The sequence below is a fragment of the Rhinoraja longicauda genome, chromosome 34, assembly GCF_053455715.1.
Source record: "Rhinoraja longicauda isolate Sanriku21f chromosome 34, sRhiLon1.1, whole genome shotgun sequence".
NCBI classification, from domain to species: domain Eukaryota; kingdom Metazoa; phylum Chordata; class Chondrichthyes; order Rajiformes; family Arhynchobatidae; genus Rhinoraja; species Rhinoraja longicauda.
The window spans coordinates 2,471,329-2,477,478 of NC_135986.1; positions in this window are offsets into that span (position 1 = coordinate 2,471,329).

Sequence of the window (6,150 nt, forward strand, 5' to 3'; positions counted from 1 at the left end):
AACTTTTACACAAAGAGTAGCGGATATACACCGATCAGCCAAAACATTATGAGCACTGACATGCAAAGTGAATAACATTGATTATCTTGATATAATGGCACCTGTCAAGGGGTGGGATATATTAGGCAGCAAGTGAACAGTCAGTTCTTGAAGTTGACGTGTTGGATGCAGGAGAAATGGGCAGGAGTAAAGACCTGAGTGACTTTGACAAGGGCCAAATTGTTATGGCCAGACGACTGGGTCCGAGCATCTCTGAAACGGCAAGGCTTGTGGGGTGCTCCTGGTCAGCAGTGGTATCGACCGACAATGGTCCGGGGATGGACTAACCACAAACCGGTGATAGGGTGTCAGGCGCCCAAGGCTCATCGATGCGCGAGGGCAACGAAGGCTATCCCGTCTGGTCCAAACCGATAGAAGGTCTACTGTGGCACAAGACACAGAAAATTTTAATGGTGGTCACAGGAGGAATGTGTCACAATACACAGTGCATCGTACCCTGCTGCGTCTGGGGCTGCACACGGAGGATCAACAGCATATTAGGCAGGTGGTCTTAATGTTTTGGCTCATCAGGTCATAATGTTTTGGCTGATCGGTGCATGGAACAAGCTGCCAGAGGAGGTAGTTGAGGCAGGGACTATCCCAATATTTAAGAAGCAGTTAGACAGGCACATGGTTGGCAGGTTTGGAGGAATATGAACCAAATGCTGGCAGATGAGACTAGTGTAGCTAGGACATCTTGGCTGGTGTGAATAAGTTGGGCCGAAGGGCCTGTTTCCACACTGTATCGCTCTATGACTCTAAGAACCTGATAGTTGTTGGGAAGAAGCTGTTCCTGAGCTTGGAGGTCACGAATTTTCAGACTCCTATATCTTCTCCCCGATGGCAGGAGTAAAATGAGTGTGTGACCAGGGGTGGTGTGGGTCCTTCATGTTGCTGACTACCTTTTTGAGGCAGCGCTTTCCTATAGATCCCTTTGATGGTTGAAAGGTCAGTACTGTACCTGTGATGAATTCATTGCTTTTTACAATCTCCTTAATTCATGGGCGACAGAGTTGCCGAGTCAGGCCGTGATGCAACCAGTCAAATATGCTCTCTATCATACACATGTGGATGTTTAAGAGAGTATTTGTTGACAAACCAAATCACCTCAATATTTTAAGGATGTAGAGGCATTGATGGGCTATCTTTATGCTTGTACCAATATGCTGGGCCCAGCACAGATCTTCAGAGAAATGCACGCCCAGGAACATGAAGTTGTTGACTCCACCACTGACTCGTCAATGAAGACAGATTTTTGCGGTTCTTTGGGCAACAATCGGCTCCGTGGTCTTACTGGAATTGAGAGCAAGGTTGAGAGAAGGGTCTGAAGAAGGGTCTCGACCTGAAACGTCACCCATTCCTTCTCTCCAGAGATGCTGCCTGTCCTGCTGAGTTACTCCAGCATTTTTGTGCCGATCTTAGGAGCAAGGTTGTTGTTCTGAAACCATTCAATCAGACAACCAATTTCCTGCCTATATTCTGACACTTCATTACCAGTAATCGTCCACAAACTATTCTACATTTCAACTACAGTTTAAGAATAAGGGGTAGGCCATTTAGAACGGAGATGAGGAAAAACGTTTTCACTCAAAGAGTTGTAAATCTGTGGAATTCTCTGCCTCAGAAGGCAGAGGCCAATTCTCTGGATGCTTTCAAGAGAGAGTTAGATAGAGCTCTTAATGATAGTGGAGTCAGGGGGTATGGGGAGAGGGCAGGAACGGGGTACTGATTGTGGATGATCAGCCACGATCACATTGAATGGCAGTGCTGGCTCGAAGGGCCGAATGGCCTACTCCTGCACCTATTGTCTATTCCTCCAACAACTATTCTACTAATTGCATTCTCTGATGAATTGAATGAGAGCGTGGGAACCTTGGCAAGTCAGAAAGACAAACTCCACAGACAGCACCCGTGATTAGAATGGAACACAGGTCTCTAGCGCTGTGAGGCAGCAGCTGCACTCCTGTGCTGCCCACTATCACTGTATTGATTTATTTACTATTTCTCATGTAAAAAAAAGGCAAACATTTTCACATATTGCCGAAACAGCTGAAAAGTATGTAATTCCCATTTTAGGTCAATTTGCAAACTCATCTCCATAACGGCCATTGGATCAATTTCTGCCATTTATTCGTTTATCTGCTTCCAAATGTTTGGAGCACGATGAAGACCAGGAAAGTTGTCTATTTACCACCCCCCCCCCCTACTGTTTCCATGCAGTGGGATGTTATGTCCATCTGCTTCAGTGCACCATGACCTGAAAACAAATTTCTTTTCCATTTGTAACCTTGAGCCACCCATTTAAATCCCCATTTTATTGTCCTTCCCCAAAGAGATTCAGAGTATATTAACTTTATGGTTACCTTGAAAATTACCTTTATGTTTGTTTTTTCGGGTGTGGTTTTCTGTGGATGATAATGTTTTTCTCACGTAAACCTCACTTCATGATTTTTTGAATTTTTCCATTGAAATTTTGAACATTGAAAAATCGAGTCTGAAGAAGGTGCCGCAAAAAATGTCGGCTGTCGACGTTCTCCGGCCAGGGACGCTGCCTGTCCCCGCTGAGTTTGAGTCTCGTCGTGTGAAGCCAGCACTTGGAGCTCACGGTGTTATTTAATTTAATTTATTTTTTGACTGTGAGGGAGGGGAGCTCTGCCGGGATCAAGCACCGCCCGCCGCCGCCGCCGCGACTGAGGAGCTCGGAGACCGGGCGAGGGACAGCGCTGAGGCTCGAGCGCCGCGTCCAACGGGCTGGAGGGGAAGCGCGCGGGAAGCAAGGAAGCACGCGCGGGCGGGCGGGCGGCGCCGTGAAATGGCGGACAGGGCGGCAGCGGCGCCATGTTTGTTCACAAGCGATCGGAGCAGAATTAGGCCATTCGCCCCCCCCCCCACCCGGTCAAGTCTACCCCCGCCGTTCAAAGGGAGGCAAAGTCTGAATGATTTTTAAGGTAGAAATAGATCGGCCGGTTCTGGTTGTCGTTGTGGTTGTGGTTGATTACTGCGCAAACACCTCATAAGTGGTTATCTGAATGTTTTTTTGAATGCAACAACAGCAAGCCTCATATGAGGAAAGATTGGGCTTGTATTCACTGCTGAGTTTCGAAGGATGAGAGGGGATCTGAAAGAGACGTATAAAATGATATAAGGACTGGACAAGCTAGCTGCAGGAAAAATGTTCCCAATGTTGGGGGAGTCCAGAACCAGGGGCCACACACACACACTCTAAGAATGAAGGGGAGGCCATTTAACACTGAGGTGAGAAAAAACCTTTTTCACCCAGAGAGTTGTGAATTTGTGGAATTCTCTGCCACAGAGGGCAGTGGAGGCCAATTCACTGGATGAATTTAAAAGACAGTTAGATAGAGCTCTAGGGGCTAGTGGAATCAAGGGATGTGGGGAGAAGGCAGGCACGGGTTTTACTGATTGTGGATGATCAGCCATGATCACAGTGAATGGCGGTGCTGGCTTGAAGGGCCAAAATGGCCTCCTCCTGCACCTATTTTCTATGTTTCTAAGCTTGCGGCGTCGCGAATGGCAGACCGACGACAGGCTGGGGCCATCCAAACCCCCGCCGGCTCGAGAACGCGAGCACAAGAGCGAGCACGAGCGCAAGCGCTGCTTTTGAATCCAACCGCCTCGGGCGAGCAAGTGCGCGCGGGATACACGTTCACACGCGCAGGGAAAAAAGTGATTGCTGACAAACAAGATAGGAGCAGAATTAGGCCATTCGGCCCGTCAACTCCACCCCGCCGTTCAAAAGTGGTCCGTGGAAGCAAAGTCTGAATGATTTTTTGAAGCGAGAAATAGAAGTTGGCCTCCACAGTCTTCTGTGGCAATGAATTCCACAGATTCACCACCCTCTGACCAAACAAAATTCCTCCTCATCTCCTTCCTCAAGGAATGTCCTTTCATTCCTGAGCCCGTGGCCTCCGGTCCTAGACTCACCCACCAGTGGAGACTCTCCCAGCAGTTCACAAGTTATAGGAGTAGAATTAAGCCATTCGGCTCATCGAGTTTACTCCGCCATTCAATCATGGCTGATCTCTGTCTCCTGATCCCTTTTTCCTGCCTTCTGCCCATAACCCTGAGGGATGCGAGCGGGAAACAGAAGCAGCGTCGTGATTGTTCGCAAGCGATAGGAGCAGAATTAGGCCATTCGGCCCATCAAGTCCACCCCACCATTCAAAGTACAGGGGAAGCAAAGTCTGAATGATTTTTTTAAGGTAGAAATCGAAGTTGGCCTCCACAGCCATCTGTGGCAATGAATTCCACAGATTCACCACCCTCTGACCAAACAAAATCCCTCCTCGTCTCCTTCCTCAAGGAAAGTCCTTTTATTCTTGAGCCCCTGGCCTCTGGTCCTAGACTCTCCCACTAGCAGAGGTCCAATGGCCTGAGGGATGCGAGCGGGAAACAGAAGCAGCGCCATGATTGTTCACAAGCAATAGGAGCAGAATTAGGCCATTCAGCCTGTCAAGTTCACCCCGCCATTCAAAGGACCGGGGAAGAAAAGTCTGAATGATTTTTAAGGTAGAAATAGATAAATTCTTGATAAGCAAAAGAGTGATTTGATGCTGCCTGTCCGCTGAGTTACTCCAGCATTTTGCGTCTGTCTTGAGTGATTGGTTAATATGGGTTATCTGGGAATGCAGAGTTGAGTTTACACTCAGATTAGTCATGTTACCTAGTTACCAAGTAGGCCATTCAGCCCATCGAGTCTACTCCGCCATTCAATCATGGCTGATCAACCTTTCCCTCTCAACCCCATTCTCCTGCCTTCTCCCCTTATCCCCTGACACCCGTACTAATCAAGAATCTATCTATATATCCATTCAAATATATCCATTGACTTGGCCTCCACAGCCTTCTGTGGCAATGAATTCCACAGATTCACTACCCTCTGACTAAAATTACTCCTCATCACCTTCCTAAAGGAATGTTCTTTTATTCTGCTGTGAGCTCTGGTCCAAGCTAGAAAGGGTACAGAGAAGATTTACAAGGATGTTGCCAGGACTAGAGGGTCTGAGCTATAGGGAGAGGTTGAGTAGGCTGGGACTCTATTCCTTTGAGCGCAGGAGGATGAGGGGTGATCTTATTGAGGTGTCTAAAATCATGAGAGGAATAGATCGGGTAGATGCATGGAGTCTCTTGTCCAGAGCAGGTGAATCGAGGATCAGAGGACATAGGTTTAAGGTGAAGGGGAAAAGAATGAATAGGAATTTGAGGGATAGTGCGTGTATGGAACAAGCTGCCAGAAGAAGGTAGTTGAGGCTGGGACTATCCCAACATTTAAGAAACCGACAGGTACATGGATAGGACAGGTTTGGTGGGATATGGACCAACCGCTGGTAGTTGCGACTAGTGTAGCTGGGACATGTTGGCCGGTGTGAGCAAGTTGGGCTGAAGGGCCTGTTTCCACACTGTATCACTCCATGACTATGGAGCCCCAACGACCCGAGGGAAGCGCTTGGGAAGCACATGCGGCGCCGTGATTGCAGATGGACTGTGGGGATGGGACAAAGCCTGGCAGGGGACAGGTGGATACAGGTGAGGGGTACTTTACCGGCAGATGGGTGGAGTAGATTTAGACTTTACTGTAGACTTTAGAGATACAGCGCGGAATTAGGCCCTTCGTCCCACTGAGTCCGCACCAACCAACGATCACCCCGTTCACTAGCACTATCCTACACACTAGGGGCAATTTACAATTTTACAATACCTGTACGTCTTTGGAGTACAGGAGGAAACGGAGCAGCTGGAGAAAACCTACAGGGTCACAGGAAAGACTATTAATTGGTAGAGTGAAGAGGAGCATGGGGAACACGAGTTATATTTTTAACTCAACTTGTCTTGCAGGGACATGACTGGACAATAATAACTCAATCAAAATTTTAAAATTGTATGTAGACACAAAATGCTGGAGTAACTCAGTGGGACAGGCAGCATCTCTGGAGAGAGGAATGGGTGACGTTTAGGTTTGAGACTAAAAAATTGTATTGTGTCTTTTCTATGTACATATTGCCTGTCAGATTGGCTTTCTGGTCAGTGCAGACATGGTTGGCCAAAGGTTCACTTCCTATGCTGGATCAGATCATATTGTGAATGCTTTCT